The sequence below is a fragment of the Epargyreus clarus genome, unplaced genomic scaffold (assembly GCF_041222505.1).
Source record: "Epargyreus clarus isolate Ecla_fem2 unplaced genomic scaffold, WU_Ecla_fem_2.2 ptg000022l, whole genome shotgun sequence".
Classification (NCBI taxonomy): Eukaryota; Metazoa; Arthropoda; class Insecta; order Lepidoptera; family Hesperiidae; genus Epargyreus; species Epargyreus clarus.
The window spans coordinates 3,320,124-3,341,173 of NW_027332229.1; the positions used below are offsets into that span (position 1 = coordinate 3,320,124).

The 21,050-nt window shown below is 34.7% G+C and overlaps 3 long non-coding RNA genes across 3 annotated transcripts; all 3 read right to left on the reverse strand.

Moving 5' to 3' along the window:
* Positions 1-1,509: 1,509 nt before the first annotated feature.
* On the reverse strand, positions 1,510-9,264 carry LOC140751293 (uncharacterized). Its single transcript, XR_012103291.1, has 2 exons — positions 8,766-9,264; positions 1,510-3,577 (listed from the first exon to the last, which is right to left on the reverse strand). It is a non-coding gene; the product is annotated as an uncharacterized LOC140751293 (long non-coding RNA).
* A 5,203-nt stretch (positions 9,265-14,467) lies between these two features.
* On the reverse strand, positions 14,468-16,167 carry LOC140751337 (uncharacterized). The gene is made up of 2 exons (XR_012103298.1): positions 15,007-16,167; positions 14,468-14,666 (listed from the first exon to the last, which is right to left on the reverse strand). It is a non-coding gene; the product is annotated as an uncharacterized LOC140751337 (long non-coding RNA).
* Positions 16,168-16,542: 375 nt separating this feature from the next.
* Positions 16,543-20,371, reverse strand: LOC140751338 (uncharacterized). Its single transcript, XR_012103299.1, has 2 exons — positions 16,871-20,371; positions 16,543-16,777 (listed from the first exon to the last, which is right to left on the reverse strand). It is a non-coding gene; the product is annotated as an uncharacterized LOC140751338 (long non-coding RNA).
* Between the last annotated feature and the right edge of the window lie 679 nt (positions 20,372-21,050).

The following is a 21,050-nucleotide window of genomic DNA, read 5'->3' on the forward strand; positions in this document are numbered from 1 at the left end:
TGATAGATCACTATGTCAGTCAGTCACCTTTGAGTTATATATATTTAGATTAATTTTAATGAATACTAAATTTATATATTAATTATATTCGTTTTAATGTTTATGTATGTAAAATTAATCAGACGGTAATAAGTTTAATCTTTACTTCTATACTAATATTATAAAGAGGAAAACTTTGTTTGTTTGTTTGATTGTAATGAATAGGCTCAAAAACTACTGGATCGATTTTAAAAATTCTTTCACCATTCGAAAGCTACATTATCCACGAGTAACATAGGCTATATTTTATATGAAACTACCCGGCAAACGTTGTGTTGTCATATAAATAAAAATAATGTTAAGGGTGAACAACCCTTATCACTTACGGGTTTGAAAAATAGACAGAATATTTGAAACTGCGATGGTAGCGAAGTCTGTCGAATCCAATGTGAAACATTCCAAAATTAACAAGTACTTACGAATTAAAAATTAATTAAAAAAACCTTTTCCCACGGACTAAATTGTGAATCTAAACGATTCTCAAGTCCCCTTGAACACACACAACAAATTTCATCAAAATCAGTCCAGCAATCCAGCAGCAGAACCCTATTCCTAAGACTTCGCTGTCTGTCCGTCTGTCCGTCTGTCCGTCTGTCACAGGGCTATATCTCCGGAAGCGTAATAGATAGACACATGAAATTTTTACAGAGGATGCATAACAGTGGCAGCTATAACAACAAATACTAAAAATAAAATAAAGTTGAATATTAAAGGAGGTCTCCATACAACAAACAGGATTTTTTCGGCGGTACGGAAGCCTCCATGTGCGAGTTCGACTCGTACTTGGCGAATTATTATTTACTTTGTAGTGACATAGAAACCGGTTGTATTATTTGTCAATTTTTATATGTGATAACTGGTAGCCTCAGCCAGAAATGGAAGACTATTCCAAATGTCTGGTATAACATATTTAAGGCTACGCTTCCTAAAATAATTTGTTGTTTTAGGTTTAAAATATTTTGCCTTTAATTTTACGAGTTGAGCTACTACGTGTGACCTTCTGCAAAAGATAGTCCTATTTAAGTTTTCCTTTATTAGATGTAGCTTAGTTTTGCAATCGATTGGAAGAATTTTACATATTTTAAAACGTTGAATATAGTCCTGTTTATATTAACACGCTTTTATTAGCTTGGGTTGTATGTATGTATGTATGTACGTAACAGTAACGGAATCTTTGAACCTGATTTCTATCCACTTTGAACGCTCTTTTAATCCAAAACTTTGAAAAAATATCAAAAACCGATGACAATACACGATTTTAATAATTTTTTACCATTGTCCTTATCAACATTATCAGGATTAACGATTTTCGAGGCGAGAGAAAGCGCCTTAGGGAAAGTTCAGGCAAAGTTACTAGATTGATTTTAGTTTTGAAAAATAATAATATTATTTCCCTATAACTCAAATGTACTGAAACATATCTATGCCATAGTTATGGGAGCTGGGCGTCGAGGAAATAATTGCAGTCTATTTCGCGAACAAATTAAATTTTTATTTAAATTTAACACAAATTTTACACAAGTTTTAACAAAAATGAAATTAAAAAAATAAATTGATGGGATAGGTCGAGTCACTTTCCGCGATGGAGGTGAACTGATTCCATGGTGGACGGCCACCTGTACGTGGGACGGCCACCCGCGCGTGGGACGGCCACCTGCGCGCCTCGTCAGCGTTGGCCGTTCCGCGAAGGCCCGATGCAGCGCAAGCACGATGCAGCGTGAGAACGGTGTAGGGCTGGCGCGATGCAGCCTTAACGTGTAGGGCTGTCGCTTACACGTAACTTCTCCCGCCCCAGCTGAGCAACTATTTGCCTACGTTTAGTGCAAATATTGCGGCCTTCTTGTCCTCTCGTGTAGCTGTCGACGAGTGATGCTCACTTGAGGTTGCACACGGTTGAAGAGATATTTCAACATTCGATTTTGATATGTCTTCTGATTTTCTATTTCGCCGGTATCGCCTTATGTACGCAATAGCGAGAGCAATTGTACCCAGTAGGATTAACAGGTACAGAGGAAGAGTAGTATGGTAAGTACTCATCGAAGTGGCGTCGGTTACTTTTGGTGAAGTTTCCATTGATATTTGGTCTTCAATGACATGTAGTTTATTAAGATCTATTGCAGTTATGTTGAAATGAGCTTTTCGATTCCTTGAAGATGACAAGGCTAATAATTCAGAATTTGTGAATGTAAGTATTTCGAAATGCTGTCCACGGAGTTTATCGTTGACGTTGGTGATAGTGAATTCTGTTGTTCTGATGCTGCAGGTTCTCGGTATAGTAGCAAGGAAACTACCCTCGATGATTTGATGGCGTTCCTGTCCACATAGCGTTTGTACTTTCGTGGGGGTTTGAAAAGATAGTATATAGTGTTGATCGTCAAGCTCCAGTAGAGCCTCTTGAGACAGAAAAATAGGCGTGGGGTGACACGTTTCATCTATTTTCTGTAAATGAATTAGTGTGCTGATGCAGTCCTGAGATGTTCTGGTTTGATAGCTCATTTGTTGCTTGCATATGAATATGGTGTCGACCTTCGGGCATTCTGCCTCCATGTATGCATATTCCTTGGAGTTGGTTGCAACAAAAGGAGATGGGGGAATTATAACTTCATGGTGCTTATTAGGAACTGGACACAAACGGTAAAGGTCATAAGTTGATGGAGATACAATGGGAAATTTAAGAACAATAATGAGTTTATTGTCTACGAAATAACATCCTAACCTAATTAAATCATAGTAGAGTCGAGCATCAACTAAATTAATAATCTGATCTTGGTTATATATATCTTTCAATCTGCTTAACATATCAATTACATTACTAGTACTTAAAACAGAATGATGTACGGTACTTGTACGGCTAAACGCTAAAATATTTTCTATTCTATCTATCTCTAATCGCAAATCTTGAATATTTTCAGCTATAAGTGTTAATATTTGCGACAATTGGACATAACGGGTAAGCTGTATAGTATTATTACTTGTAGTATTAATATAGCGTGTCAAAGCTTTTTCTAACTTAACTTGATTGCTACTTAAATTACTTAATATTTCTGTTTGATGGAAAGACATCTGCTTATATAAACTTATGTGATTATTTAAACTATTAGCTAAATCTACATCATTCTTCTGTAAGATATGAAACATTTGCTTATACTGTAAAGCATCATTATAATCGAGGTTTCCCGTAATACTTTTAATTATGGATCCCAATGGATTGATTAAACCACGCTTGGTTCTTTTTGTTGGCAGAAAAGTATCTAATTGAGAATTTATTTCCTTAATTTTGTCAGACAAGTGTATGATTTGATATTTAAAAAGAGCGAAGCCTCTAGTAGTTAAGTTATTTGTGACATCAGTTAACTGAGTTTTAGTCAAATCTAATTGCTTCTGAATTTCATCAAAATTAATATCATGTAAAAAGGTGTGATAATGTGAGGTTATTTTTGCAGGTCCGAGTTTGAAAGGAAGAATGCCAGGACCATCATTTAAACTGTCAAGTCGAATGTCTTGTGCTTGGGCCAGGTGTATCAGGATCACCAGACATCTGTAGCAATCCAGACGTTTTGCGTTTACGTTTCAGTCTATTTTTAGCTACGGGTGTGCGCTTCTTTGAAGTGTATATATGTACAGGTAAGTTTGAAATAACTCTATCATGTATGTAACGCGGTGCAATTTTTTGTCTTGTAGCTACCGGGTTCCTAATGTAAACTTCTTGTCCTTCTTCATAATCTATCTGTGGTTCTCTACGTGCATTCTGTTGAGACATAAGTGTGTTACGTTCAGTCTGTGAAATGTCGTGAATAATTTTATATACTAAATCCATTTTATGACGATGGTCTTGAATGTATTGTTGCATTAGTCGTTCATTTAAGTTTAAGTCAGTAGGGTCACGCGGATCGAAATGTCCAGATATTAAGTCAAAGGGTCTGCATTTTGTTAAACTATGTACGGAACTATTGTAGGCAATTATAGCATAATTCATTAAAGTAGAAGTGGATTCATTTTTATACTGTAGTTTTAATAACCTTAAGTGTTCGAGTATGGTGCTATGAAGACGTTCAATCATTCCGTTTTCATTAGGAGAATAAGGTGCAGTAGTGTGATGGTGTACATTATGTAACAGAAGAAATTCTCTAAATACCTGATTAGTAAATTCTGTTCCTTGGTCAGTAGTTAAATTAATTGGAAATCCATGATGAGTGCACAAGGTAAGAAAAGCTTTTACTATATTTGGGGCTGTACAATCAGATATTTTGTATATTTGAGCGTATTTAGAAAATGCGTCTATTACAGTTAAGTACTTTTCTTGATTAATTGTTAATACATCTGCATGTACCATTTCAAAAGGTTTACTAGGAGGTGGCACAATTTTAAATTCTGGACGAATTGGATGACGGTCGTATTTAGCTCTACTACATGTAGTACATGAATTTATAAATTTACTTATAGATTCTTTTAACTTAGGCCAAAAGTATCTATGATAAAGGGATAAATAGGTTTCTGTGATACCACGATGGTTCGTTTTACCTTCGTGATACTTGCGTATAATATCTTGTTGCTCAAAATAGCTGCTGACATTTTCTAATTCATGCTTAACTAGGACTAATCTTATTGATGAATTTTTAAAGAATTCTTGCAAAATTGGTACAACTGTAAGCATTTTTTCAGGCGGATTTACAAGAAGAGCAGTTAGAATTTTTGGGTCGATGAAATTTTTTACTGTATTTATTAAATCTTGTTGAAAATTATTAGCTGAAATATCTGTAACTACTTTTTCATACGTGTTGAAAGGTGTTGTGACTTTTGGTTTACGGTTAGATGGATGCTCACAAATATTAAGAATTAACTGTTTATGATATTTATTCAAAGGGTCATTGACAATAGGTATTTCAAGTACAGGATCTTCATTACTGGTATGCATGGTTTCACTACGTGATCTGACAGTTTCAACGTCATTCGCAGGTATGAATTCGTCAGTAATAGAAAAACGAGAGTTTGCTGTTACTGTGGAACATGGACTACTTAAGGGTTCTATGTTTGGTGCTGTGTCAGTCGACGATTGGCTTATAAAGGGTCTATCATCTGGAGCGGTAACAGTTGATGATGAACAAGTTGAGATATTAACAGCTATTGGGTTTAAATCTTCATTATGAATTTCAACTCTAGAAAGAGCGTCTGCATTAATATTAAGTCTCCCTTTTTTGTAAATTACTGTAAAGTCATATTCGGCTAATTTTAATTTCCATCTTGTCAACCTACAATTCGATTCTTTTAAGTTCATGAGCCATTGCAAGGGCTTATGGTCTGTAAAGATTTTAAACTTTCGGCCAAACAGATATGCTCTAAAATATTTAGTCGCCCACACAATTGCTAGCAATTCTTTTTCAATTGTAGAATAATTTAATTCACTGTCATTAAGAGTCCTGGATGCGTACGCTACTGGTCGGTCACTACCTATAGGTCCTTGTGATAAAATAGCTCCAAGTGCAAAGTTTGATGCGTCTGTGGTCAAATTAAACTCCTTAGTGAAATCAGGGTATTGTAATATCGGATCGTTTGTCAGTAGTGTTTTACAGTGATTAAAACATTCAATGTATTCTTCAGACAAGGTTATTTTTGCACCTTTTTTTAAACAGCTAGTTAGTGGTTTGGTCAGTCTTGCAAAGTTAGGTATGAAACGTCTGTAATAACCTAGCAAGCCTAAAAATCCTTTAATTTGTTTTGTAGTTTTGGGAATTGGATACTTTGAAATAGCACTAATTTTGTCAGGGTTTGGCTTTACTCCGTCAGATGTTATAATATGTCCCAAATACGGTGTTTCATGTTTCAGAAACTCGGATTTGTCCATTTGAATCTTAAAATTGGATTGACGAAGTCGGTCAAAAACTTTACGTAAATTAACTATATGTTCTTGTAGTGAGGTGGAAAATACAAGTATATCGTCTAAGTAAACTACGCAAATTTCATTCTGTAAGCCTTGTAAAACGTTGTCTATGACTCTCTGAAAGGTTGATGGGGCATTTTTAAGACCCATGGGCATTCTTAAAAATTCAAAGTGTCCGGGAGCAAAGTCAACACTAAATGCAGTTTTATGTATGTCATCAGGGTGAGTCTCCACTTGATAAAAACCACTAGCTAGGTCCAAAGTCGAAAAGTATTGGCATTTACCTAATTTGTCAAGTATGTCGTTAATATTAGGGATGGGGTATTTGTCATCAATAGTCTTTTCATTCAGTCGTCTAAAATCAACCACAAGTCTCCACTTAGTCTTACCCGAAGCATCTGCCTTTTTGGGTACAATCCAGATGGGTGCACTCCACGCAGAACTAGATGGTCTGATAATTCCCTGATCAATCATACTTTTTATTTGAGCCCGTACTTCATTTCTATGCACATGAAGGTATTTATATGTCTTACAATGAACAGGAAATTCATCGGTAGTTTTTATACGGTGTTTGATATTATTGGTGAATGTAAGTGGCTCGTTTTCTACATAAAAAACATCGGCATATTTTTTGCATAAGGCAAATAAATTTGCACTTTCTTCCTTATTTAAATGATCAGTTCGTAATCTGGATAAAATTTTTTGAGTGCGATCTAAATTTTTATTTTTATTACAAAAATCATAGGCCGAAACTGATTGTTCACTGAATAAACTTGCAGAAATTGGTTGGATCAATGTGAAAATCACATCATTTTTAGAAGGGTTAGAAACTTCTACATAGGCTTGGCTATTTTCAGAAATAGTCAAACAATCACCAATACTACATTCACAAATGGTCTGTCTATCTATAATAATTTCACCTTTAGCTATAGTAGTTGGCACTTTAATAATTTTGCTAGATTGTGCTGGTATTATCACCTCTATTAAATTTACACTGCCAGATTCAAACATATGGATTTTATTTTTTGCAAACTGTGTGTTAAGTATGCGAGAGCCTAAATCAATTTTTGCTTGCCACTGCTCTAATAAATCACAACCTATTAAACCGTCGAAATAATTGTGAAACCTATAAATGTAAAGCTTTACGGGGTTATTGTCATTAATTTCAGAAAAACATGGTATTTCTATGGAATAGTCATTTCTAGTAGAAGCATGAATATTTGTCACAATAAAAGGGTCGTAATATAATGGTAAATCCGAATAGTATCTTTCTATAGCTTCTGGATTGATAAAGGATTGATTTGCTCCTGTATCTATTAATAATTTCAGAGGTGGGTTATGAATTTGAATGTATGGAAGCTGTCTTTTATTTTGTAAATTTAATTCTATCTTGGGACACTTGAAATTTGAGCTGACAAAAAATTTTCGTCCGTTTGTTCGTCAGTCTGTTCAATAAATTGTTGGTCATTTATGTAACCGTTTCCCACTAAGTGTTCAACTACGTTAGATGGGGTGTCATAGCTCATGTCATAGTTATCGACGAAGTTATGGTCAATGTCATCACAGTTATCATACTCATTAGTATTAATTTCTTGGTAATAATTTGGAGAACGGTACTGACCTTGTCGGCTCCAGTCAGGTTTCATTGAAGTCGGTGGCAATGTACGGGCTTTGGGGTGGCTAATGCCACTCATAGGCTGTCCGTGCATTTGATTACTGACCTGGCGTTGGTGCTGTGTGGGGTGAGTTTCCCTAAGTGGTATCCTAAAACCAGTGCTCATATTCGATCGTGGTAGAGCCCTAAACATTTGCTGGGTTTTTGATGGACCTTGATAAGGCTTATTTAAGTGTGGCAACATCTGAGAATTATTCATGCGTGACTGCTGGCTAATTTGCTTATTAAAGAAAGGATTAAAATTGTTAGTTCTGAATGATGGTGTCTGTTGTGTAAGTTTTCGTGAATAAGAATTTCTATTTTGCATGTAAATAATATTTAATTCCTCCTGAGCAAACTCCAAGGCCTTTTCAAGCGTTGGAGGCCTCATACAACGTATGCGTGAGCCTAATGGTTCACGTAAGCCTTTAAGGAAAGTCTGTAAAGCTAATTTTTTATATAAGGTCCGTTTAGCTTCAACGGTAGTGGAAATATCATCATGTAACTCAACATATGTCATTATTGTACCGAGTAAATTCTGAATTCGTTCATAAAAAATGTGGGGTGTGTCATTACCTTGAGATAACATAGATAAATCGCTATACAATGAAGATTCATCACGATGATCTGAAAAGGTATTAATAAGAGCTGCGCGGATTCCATTCCAATCCGATGGGATGCCATTCGTAGCTAAGGTTCTAGCCGCGGGTCCCTTAATTTTATTTAAAATTCCATTTATCACTGCATAATTATTTAACTCATTTCCAGATGCCGGATCGACATATGCTAATACAATTTGATCACATATGTTTAAAAATCTAATTAAAACATTTGAATTTCCATCAAACTCAGGGACTAATCTTAAAGCATTAAAAATTTTATCGGTTTTGTCTGACAAAGAAGCAGAAATTGCCGTTCCACTTACACTTGGCATTGAATTTTCTGTCATATTTAATGATTCTTCTATGACAAATAAATCTAAATTACGATTACGGTCTCGTATAGATCTACGAATTTCCTGACGAGAACTGGGTGAACTACCCTTATTTGCTCGTAATAAAAAAATCTTGAAAAATTTTATGTCACTGTTCACTCAAATTTTCAATAAAATTATATTTATAGGGATAGGAAGGACATATATTGTATAGGAGCTGCAACCAATAGGTACATACTTAATATCTACTTATTACTCACAGAAGTAGCTTCATCTCGTATTTGCACATCGATTTTTGGATGTAGCGAGCTGAGCAGGGTTCCCCGACGTCCGGATCTCGTTCAATGGTTCGGTTTCCCGTTTAATAGCGATAGTCCGAAACACGCACAAACCGGGAACTTTCGACTGCGCCAGTTATGGGAGCTGGGCGTCGAGGAAATAATTGCAGTCTATTTCGCGAACAAATTAAATTTTTATTTAAATTTAACACAAATTTTACACAAGTTTTAACAAAAATGAAATTAAAAAAATAAATTGATGGGATAGGTCGAGTCACTTTCCGCGATGGAGGTGAACTGATTCCATGGTGGACGGCCACCTGTACGTGGGACGGCCACCCGCGCGTGGGACGGCCACCTGCGCGCCTCGTCAGCGTTGGCCGTTCCGCGAAGGCCCGATGCAGCGCAAGCACGATGCAGCGTGAGAACGGTGTAGGGCTGGCGCGATGCAGCCTTAACGTGTAGGGCTGTCGCTTACACGTAACTCCATCAAAAACACTGCTTGTAAAAAAATCCAAGCCTCGCCATTCAGCTCTTCCACCGTAAAAAGTCGTAAGATCCATGCAATCCAAGTCGGTTGATACAGTCTCTACTTAAGAGACCTTCTGTCTTAAGGTATTATCTCACTATCTAACCTAACAACATCTATGGGACCATATCAATATTAAAAATATTTTATGTTTTAAATAAATAGATTGGATTTGGCAATCGTACTAAACAAACTAATTTAATTTAATATACATATACTTGTGAGATACATTGTTTTTTTTTATAATATAGAGGAAACAGACTGAGCTGGAGCGCCTCGGAAAAGTATATCTTCCTTACCGCACTCTTGAAACTAGAACATAGCAGCGCTTAAGACGCAAAAAATGATCTAGCGGTGGTGCCGCTGGAAGCGGTGATACGACAAACAGTTCACATTGTGTTTTAATCGCATCATATCGCAGCACATGAGTAACATTACTACGATTGCCAAGTCCAATCTATTTATTTAAAACATAAAATATTTTTAATATTGATATGGTCCCATAGATGTTGTTAGGTTAGATAGTGAGATAATACCTTAAGACAGAAGGTCTCTTAAGTAGAGACTGTATCAACCGACTTGGATTGCATGGATCTTACGACTTTTTACGGTGGAAGAGCTGAATGGCGAGGCTTGGATTTTTTTACAAGCAGTGTTTTTGATGGCATCTCATTCCTTTTTGTAGGTATGCCTACTTTTTTTCTTTTCCGGGACCTTCTATTACTTAAATGTCAACAACAGATTTTTTAAAGCCCTCTCACTGTCTTACGAGAATGAGCGTTCTTTTTTGTAGGTAATATTTGTAGTTATTGTAAGAATTATTATTTGAAGAGTATATTAATAAAACATATTTTCCGCTACACCACGTTTTTATTCATTTCTATTTTAATCTTGAGTCACCGAACAATATCATTTTATACACAACCAGTAATATAGATTACAATTTATATTAAAAAGGTCCTTACAATACGCCCCCTTTATCTATATTACCCACCTATAACAAAACTCTACATAAATACTACCAAACATAACTCTTTCGTGGAACTGGCTAAATAGTTGAATCTTCACTAAACTCTGACACGGTAGACTACTGTTACTATCTGAGTTACCTTTTGTTTATTTCAAATCAACCTCCATTGAAGTTGACACGGACTTACAAACGGACATACCAAACGCTTGCAATAATTTTAAAATACATTGTTTTTGGTCTCAAATAATCACTCAGTCATCTATAAGCATGTTATCACGTGCAGGTCCAACAAGAACTCAAGTTTGATTTTATTTTAGCACAAATTTTGATCAGGCCTACACTCAGGCCGTTACAGGACCACTCTCTGAAATTAAATCACATGTTAAAAAGTTGTAATATTTAGTTTATTTCCTCTCTCTAACAGGATAACGCCTATTACTATCATTACTTATATCAACAGATTCACGTTCCATTACTTCAGACTCGCTTACATCCGTCATAGCATTAGTCACATTACTTACATCAATTGTATCTGTAACCGCAGGCACACGTACACCTATATCACCTGTAACACCAGCATCAGTCGTGCACTCTTTTCATTCATCATCACTTTCATTCGAACATGACAATAAATTAAATCGAAAAAGTTAATATTTTGACAACTGGAATTACTCCCGTTATCCTCAGGAAAAACATCGTCTAAAAACTTAACACCTCGACTGATTGTGATTTCACGTGTCTTCGTATTAAATAATCGATATCTTCTTATGAATATCCGACAAATATCATTGGCTTTGACTTTGCATCCTATTTTCGTCATTTCTGTTTGGTATAAGAGTATACGCTGCACATCCAAATAAACATAAATGGGTAACATCTACTTGTTTCCCAGACCATTTTTTTAGTGGCACGTAGTCTTTCACTGCCTTACTCGGACTCCGGTTTTTGATATAAATCACAATATTTAACGCTCTTGCTCAAATTTGCTTCAATTTATTTATCGATAATAGTTCTGTTAGCTCTTTCAACTATACCATTATGTTTGGTGGTATATACTATATATCGCCTTCTGATGTAGAATTTTATTTGTTGCCAAAAAAATATCGTAAGCTCTATTACAAAACTTCGTTCCACCATCTGATCTCATACACTTGTTCGACTTGCTAGTTGCCTTTTCAACGCGAACTTTATATTTTTTAAATTTTGTAAAGTCTCACTCTTATGTTTGAGAAAATTAACATATGTCATTCGAGTATAATCGTCGATAAATAATAACATGTACCTTGAACCGTTGAATGAAGTAGCTTCCATGGGACCACATAAACCTGTATGTACGATCTCCAGTACATCGTTCGCTCCCGTTCAGAGTTTTGGAAATGGTTTCTTACTAGTCGACATATCCGTCGTAATGTTCACATCATCAAGACGAGTCACAATATTCTTTAAAAATTTTTGATGTGAAACATCTATAGCCGCACGTAAAACCGATTTCTGGCGTGGCGACGCATATATATACAGTCTATATGCAGTAGTGTGTACGGTGTGGCGACGCGTCGCCATGCGCAATCGAATTCAATAAATAGTCATCGTTATCTGGAAAAAAATCGTAATATTTTATTTTATCATTATGACATATTTAGTTCCTATCACAATATGTTCTTTTCTGCATATTACTTTTACAAAATAATGTCGATGTTTCACATCTGCCAGGCGTCCCGTGACGGCTCACATTTTTTTTTTTTTTTAAAAGTAATGACATTGAATTTATTAAGTTTTAACAAAACTATAGATATGTATATTCTTTAAAATGCGCATATATTCCGGATTAGTACGGGCTAGTCTTCTATGCCAATATTTATTTGACATTGTCAAATCACATATCGGTGATTTGACAAATTGTTCAAATTTATGTATACCATGTACGTTGTGGCCAGTTGCGATGATATTATCCATAGAGTTACTAATAGTGCAACTGTTTTTCAGGAAATTAACAGTAAATCCTTTTTCAGTAAGTTTACTCACCAATAACGAAATCATACTTAAATTATTAGTCTGTATTTGTCTTCTGCATTCAACCTGTAGTTATTTTTAAAATTATTACTTGCAAAGTATATTAATAATAAATATTTTCAGCTAGACCATATTTTTCACCGAACAATATCGAAAAGTGCATTAGCGAAAAGTGCTGAAAGGTGTTACGAGGCCGATTTTGATAAAAACTATAAATGCATCATTAGTTTTTAAAATATCTTTTTCCTTAGTCGGGAATCGAACGAGTTCAGTTTTAAAAAAATACACCCTCTATATTATTCCACTATATGATAGTGTCACTTATAAGGATAAAATTCTGGAAAGTAATGTTATGTTATGACAAATTAAAGTAAAAGGAAAATTTTGAAGAAAATACATATATTTTCATACCTTGGCATACTAATCCTTAAGGATTATACATAACATATGACTTATGTTTAATTCTTTAGGACTATACATAAGTCATAAAATTGAAGAATTTGTTGGTTAATCAACTAATTCTTCGATGTTATGGCCATGACTTACGGCTTAGTATGAGAAAGTAATAGGTTGGCAACTAAGTTCCCTCCGAGGATTTATTTTTTAATAAAAATAGATAACTGATTAATTAGTAAATTCTTATTTTTCGTTGTTTACAACTTCGTAATAATGTTGAATATGATTTTCAATATCTCTTTGTTAAGTAATCACTCGGATTTGACTCGAAAAAGTCATCCTCGTAAATTGTCAACTTTACATCTGTATGTAAACTCCGCATACACATAGCAAGTTACAAACGCATAGCAATTTACAAATCTATTATAATGGTCCTAAAAATAACCTTAACTAAGTCGAACATAAAAATATAAATTCTTGGAGAACAAAACGTCCGCTTTCGAATGATTTAAAACATAAGGCCAAAAAATTGTTAATATGCGAAATGTTTAAATTAATGAATGGCGGTAACTTAACTGCCAAATTATTATGAAAAAAATTAAATTTTCTTAAAAATGAGGCTTTTCCTTTACTTTGTCATTTATCATTACTTTCAAGAATTTTATCCTTATAAGCAACACTATGAGGTAGTGGAATAATATAGAGGGTGTATTTTTTTTCAAATATTACGAAGTTGAAAACATGATTTTTTGTTTATTAAGGATTTTACATTGTGAACTTTGAAAAATTTTATAATTATATATGCTTATTTTCATACAGACATTTATTTACGCGCAACAAGGGCGAAATTTGCCTAAACATTTGTTTCCTTGGAAACAAACTTATTATTATTTTATAATACGGTGACAGTTGCTTTACCTCACGACAGTTATTGTATTTTGTGTATGTTACGGTTAGATTGCAGAATACGTTAGCATATACATTAACTAGTTAGTCTCAAGATTAGCTAGAAGATAATAATGCCATCAAAAACAATGCTTGTAAAAAGATCCAAGTCTCGCCATTCAATTCTTCTACCGTAAAAAGTCTTGAGATCTATGTAATACCAAGCCGGTAATGTATGCAGTCCCTACTTAAGGGACCTTCTGTCTTAAGGTATTATCTCACTATCTAACCTAACAACATCTCATGGGACCATACCAATATTTAAAATCTTTTATGTTCTAAATAAATTAACGTGGCAATCGTACTGCAAGTCACATTGTGTTTTCATCTTATCATATCGCATCACACAAGTACGATTGCCACGTCAATTTATTTAGAACATAAAATATTTTTAAAATTGGTATGGTCCCATGAGATGTTGTTAGGTTAGATAGTGAGATAATACCTTAAGACAGAAGGTCCCTTAAGTAGGGACTGCATACATTACCGGCTTGGTATTACATAGATCTCAAGACTTTTTACGGTAGAAGAATTGAATGGCGAGACTTGGATCTTTTTACAAGCATTGTTTTTGATGGCATCTCATTCCTTTTTGTAGATATTTCTACTCTTTTCCTTTCCGGTACCTTCCACTAGTTGAATCTCAACAACAGATTTTTTAAAGGCAATTAAATTGTTTAGGTAGTCTTTGTAGTTATGTAAATAATCTTGCCATTCATCATCACTTTCATTCGAACATGACAATAAATTAAATCTAAAAAAGTTACTATTTTGACAACTGAAATTATGCCCGTTATCCTCAGGAAAAACTTCTTCTAAAAACATCTCTACTGATTGTGATTTATTTATTTATTTATTGGGATTTAACGTGTCTTCGTATTAAATAATCGACATCCCTTACTTTCTTCTGAATATCCGACAAAAATCATTGGTAATCTTTCACTGACTTCGTCGGACTCCGGTTTTTGATATAAACCACAGTATTTACTGCTCTTGCTCAAATTAGTTTCAATTTATAATAGACTTCTGACTTCTGAAATGAAATGAAATATTTATTTAATAATGATAACATTCGTTTTAGACTTCTCGCATATACAATAATAGTTCTGTTAGCTGTTTCAGCCACAACAATTTGTTTAGGGGTATACAGTATCGCCTTCTAATGTAGAATTCCATTTGTTGATAAGAAAATATTGAAAGCTCTATTACAAAATGTCGTCCCACCATCTGATCTCATACATTTGTTCGACTTGCTAGTTCCTTTTTCAACACTTTATATTTTTGAAATTTCTTAAAGACTCACTCTTATGTTTTAGAAAATAAACATTCATCGTGTCATTCGAGAATAATAGTCGATAAATAATAACATGTACCTTGAACCGTTGAGTGAACTAGCTTCCATGAGACTACATAAATCTGTATGTACGATCTCCAGTATATCGTTCGTTCGCGTTCAGAGGTTTGGAAATGGTTTCTTACTAGTCGTCATATCCGTCGGTAATGTTCATTATCAAGACCAGTCATAATATTCTTTAAAATTCGCATATATTCCGGATTAATATGGGCTAGTCTTCTATGCCAATATTTATTTGACATTGTCAAATTACATATCGGTGATTTGACAAATTGTATATATACCATTTACGTTGTGGCCAGTTGCGATGATAATATCCATAGAGTTACTAATAGTGCAACCATTTTTCAAGAAATTAACAGTAAATCCTTTTTCAGTAAGTTTACTCACCGCTAACAAATTCATACTTAAAATTATTTATATTAAAAAGGTTTCTTATAATAATTTCCACGTTTTTCCGGGTAGGTACTAACACAAAATAAAAACTAACAGAAGTCAATCTTCATACAAAGTGGGCTGAAGTAACGCACACGTAGACACCACTTACCGACTCGTTATCTCGGGGGGACTCGAGCGCATACGTGCGCGACTGTCAGTTCATTTCTGACACGCGTTTGTAACTGTTTTGTACAAGCAATGGAGCAAAATAAAATACCCTAATTGTGCAATGGACGGTTGTTTAAATTCAACGTTAAACTGTGGATTTTCGTTTTTTTATAGCTATCAATTATCAAGCCACTAGGAGCTGATATTTTTGGTGATCATGGCAAGAATATGTTATAAAGTGGATATCTAAGCTCGATTTATATAACAGTTTCCTATTTCGAATCATTTGAAACGAACTTAACTAAATTTTTGTAATATTGCGTTGAAATGTTACGTACCTAATATTACGTAAGTTGAAAACATGATTTTTTGTTCGTATATATATTGGTTTGTCTTTAATGCCATTTGGTAGGTTTATGTCTAAAACGGATAGGGCAAAAGGAATTGTGTAATTAGGGTAATCCGTTTAGAAGTTATTAGGGATTTTCTATTGTGAACATTGTAATTTTTTATGTGCTTACATATAAAAATTATTTTCATAGACATTTATTTATGCTCAATAAGGCCGAAAGGAGATGTTTCAAAATGTATGGGCTCCCGGCCACCTTTTGTACACTATATTAAAAATTAAGAAAACATGCAAAGAAGGGGGTTAATTTTCTTCAAATCATGTTCGTTTAATTGTTAAAAAACAATAATTTACACTTAAACTTGCAACACAACAGTGCAAAAACATCATGGCGGTAGTGATTACCATAATAATGTCATCTGTCATTCTATTTTAACTTACTATATACATTATATACTTTTTAATATATTTTTTACGCGAATGGGCGTAGATATATAAACATTGTATTATGTGTATTGAGAAACAAGGCCTATATTTGATAAACATTAATTATATTTACTTTCATAAATCTTGACTTAAAACAAACATACCAAAATATGTACTTCTATACCAATTTATTTTAGTTAAAACATTTAAGTGTGTAAATAAAACAACTTTAAGTACACATTTGATCATATTTTACTTACTCTTCACTTAGATACATTATTTATTCATTTTAAATATCTTCCCTTATCAATATTTTCATCCTGTGACGAGCTCAGCCCAAACATCAAACAATGGGCATAATGTGAGCGCAACTACCTACGAGTACGGTTCGTTGCCCAGCGATGCAGTTGCAATAATAACTGATTATTTTGTCATCCCAAGAATGTCCTAGTCTTGCTAATGTAATTATCTAAAAAAGAGAAATGTAAAAATATTAGCTTCTGTAGTTTAAAATTATTTACGATTATTTCACGATTAATACAACAACTGATGTATATTTTACCTGATGATATTGAATCCTTGTCAACACAATCCACAGCGATCGCACGAAAATCACAAGAGTCCATAAAACATAAGCTGGGTAAACAAGTAAGGTAGAATCACTCCATAATCGTAAGCAGCACAGAGCAGAAACATATTCAGGATTAAAATGGAATCTTCTCATCAGTACCTACATATTTATTCAACGTTTACATTGGAGTCCACTATTATAATATGTATATATCCACTTTTACGCATATCAAATTGACAACTTCTTCTTTTTTAATTTGACATGTCACTTACATCTATAAAACCAGATACTATTTAAAAGGTGGTTTTGTTATTATTGTTATAAATAATTAATTAAATTCAGAAATAATGACGGGATACCCAAAACAAAAGCCAGGTTGTAAAGTACTAAGGTAACAATAACTTTACGACAAAAACAGCGAAATACAGAATTACCGACATCCAAAGAGTATAGTAACCTATGTATGGGGTACACATAGGTTCCCGACATCGACAGTTTTGAAAACTTGACATTGACAGTATTCCGCCATTTTTAATATTTCAATGAGGATTGCTTATTTTAAATATTTTTAAACACGAATACTTTAGGTTATCAAAATATATGTGTATTTTTCTTCAATTATACAAATTATTCGTGTTTTTTAGTTATAATGTACATGAGATGGCCGAAAATGAAACATCTCCTTTGCCTAAACACTTGTTTCCTTGGAAACAAACTTATTATTATTTTATAATGCGGTGACAGTTGCTAAACCTCACGACAGTTATTGTATTTTTTGTATGTTACCGTTAGATTGTAGAATACGTTAGCATACACATTAACTAGGCTTAAGATTAGCTAGAAAATATGCAGATTAACTATGTAGTCAAAATTCGAAACATCTTTTCAGACTTATTCTTAGGGCTAAAACACATGCCTTTTTACGACGCGACGACGTATCGTGACACATAGCGACATCGTGCCGCAAAGCGATATTGTTTCGTGAAAATATACAATGTTTGTCGTAAATTCATGACACGACGACGCATCATGGCATGCACGGGTCGACGTCAAGGGGTGAAAATTGATACAATCTCGTTTTGTACTTTAGGTAATGGACAAGCTAATCTGCGTTTTAACTGATTTAGGCACATTAGCCGTAACATCTAGTTTTTTTCTCATGACATTTGTCAGAAATTCGGAATGTTTTTGATATTATATAACTTTTTAGGGTTCCATACCCAAAGGTTAAAACGGAACCCTATTTCTAAGCTGTCCGTTCGTCTGTCTGACATAGAGCTCTATTTCTGGAACCTTAATAGATAGAAATTTAAATTTTTTACGGAATATGTATAATGGCTTTAACAATAAGTACTAAAAGTAAAACGAAAAACTTTCAAATAAAGGAGAGTTGCCATACAAGGACCTTCTTTTTCTTTATAAGAAGGAAATCTTGAAAAGGTACTCGACGACGTGGGAGTGACGCCGGGTTATGTGGGACTTTAGCCGCACTAAAATCCTCCGGTGGCCGTCCTCAACGTTTGTTGGAGAACTCCGGGATCTCCGACTGAACGTAACAGAAGTCCTTTAAGCGCGATGCCTCGATCGAGCTCTGCCCTGGGAGAACAGTTTTCGCTCCTCCTAAACTATCCGGTGTTCACGACGGTATGCGACTACACATACCGCCGTCCTTCCCGGGGACACTTATTGGACGGTTCGAGCTCGCTGTTGCCACTCCCAACTTCGGAAGCCCCCTTGTAGTCGCTTCTTACGACAGGCACGGGATATCGTAACCCTTTTTTAGTCCAGGAACTACAGAGACAAACATATAAGGACCTGCTATTTTTTAGCGTTTTTCATTTGAAATGTTCACAATGCATTATATGGCTGCTATAACATCAATTAGTAAAAATAAAAATAAAATAAACAAATATTTTTGTGGTACGGAACCCTCAGTGTACGAGTTCGATTCGCACTTCACCCATTATTTGAATTGAATTTAAATTGAAGTTGGAATTGAAAACGTCTTTTATCTCGAGAATAAAAACAATTGACGTCGCCTATAATAGTAGGGGAGCCCAAGACGGGATTTCGAGAGTGACTCGAACGCGGCAGATTAAGATATGGGAGATACCTTACATCCTATAGAGTATCTTAAACTATCCATTTGGGGGGTTCAACCAGGGAAGTCCATTAATAAAAAATCGTATTATCTATAGTAGCTTAATTACATGCTGAAAACAATAAATTTATAATCTGATGGTTTGAGGGCGGCGTTAGGGAGTAATAAGGTTGCAAAAAATCTATACCTGGACATACTCGAGTGCGGTATTTTTTTTAATACAAAGGAAATAATGCTAGAAAATATGCACTATCTGATAGCGCCATTTATTAGCATGGATCCCTGGAAAGTAATGGTGTACAACAAACTAAAGGAAAAGGCAAATTTTATGGAAAATACATTATTCTTTATATATTCTCATTCTGTTTTTTTTTTCAAATCGTCAGTATAAAAAACCCCTCCACTAAATCGTCAGATGAAGGGTTATGATAAGTAAAACATCAGCTGGAATTTCCTGTATAATAATCTTACGCCCTCGAGTGTGTCAAGATAACGTTTTTTTTTTGCATTTTCGAAGAGTCACTGACAGTCTTTCGAATCGAATCGTCAGACTTTCGAATGGGGGACTCATCTGGGGTAACTTCATATCCCCTTTGAAAATCTAATGTGCTGGTTACTTTTTTTCCATTTTTACCTCTCGTATGGCTGTCCCCCTATGCAAACCAGCAGATAAACATATTTCCGGCATCAGAGATATATACTCTATCACTAACCTTCCGCGCCTTGAGTATGTCTGACTCTGCTTTTTACATTTTTCGAATCATCTAGAAACTATTTCCACGGTGAAACGAAAAATATCACACAACCTTTTCTTCACTCTAACGTGTAATCTACACAATCGTATACGTCCTATTGACGCTCGAGTTTCTACCCATTTAACATCATGGGCTCCCCTACTACTCGTACATTTCGCGGACAGAAACACAGATTCATTAACTGCAAATATAACTTTGTAATCCTATATAACTTATATAGGATACAAAGTTATTTAATGTAGTTGGTGTATCTAGATAACTGGACAGAAATTGCAAAATATTTTAGTTTTTCCATGAGTTATATACTAAACACTAATTGTACCCTCAATTTCAACCTTCTATGTCTGCTGGAAGTGCCTTAAACTTTTGATGATCGGTCAGTCAGTCAGTGAGTGAGTGACAAAATTACGAACTTTAACTACTTGTAATTCTTAAACTACTGGTTCAAATTGCATGAAATTTTAAATGTACCGTGTCTATACAATGCTTGCTTGGGTCCTGAAAATTCAGGCTTCTAGCTTCATATGCAACGAAGTTACAGGGGGTCAAAAATGGGCCGAATTGCTTCGGGAAAAGTATGGTACGGCCGTGCCGCTTCTTTTGGCTCGACTTGGCGGAGGCACTGCCGTGCCTCCAGATATGCAGATTAACTATGTATTAAAATTCGAAACATCTTTTCAGACTTTCTTTCGTTCGTTTCGACTTTCGTTCTTAGGGCTAAAACATATCCCTTTTTAGGACATAACGACGTATCGTGACACATAGCGACATCATGCCGCAAAGCGATATTGTTTCTTGAAAATATGCAATGTTTGTCGTAAATTCATGACACGACGAGGCATCATGGCATGCACGAGACGACGTCAAGGGGTGAAAATTGATACAACCTTCGTTTTGTACTTTAGGTAATAGGCAAGCTAATCTGCGTTTTATCTGATTAGGCACATTAGCCGTAACATATTATTTTTATTCTCATGACATTTGTCAGAAATTCGGAATGTTTTTGATATTATATTACTTTTTAGGGTTCCGTACCTAAAGGGTAAAAACGGTACCTATTACTAAGCTGTCCGTTTTTCTGTCTGACATAGAGCTCTATTTCTGGAACCTTAATAGATATAAACATTAAATTTTTACGGAATATGTATAATGATGGTCACTTTAACAACAAGTACTATAAATAAAAAGAAAAACTTTCAAATAAAGGAGAGTTTTTTTTTCTTTATGAAGAGGTAATCTTCAAAAGGTACCCGCTAACGTGGAAGTGACGCGGGGTTATGTGGGACTTTTACCGCACTAAAACCCCCCGGTGGCC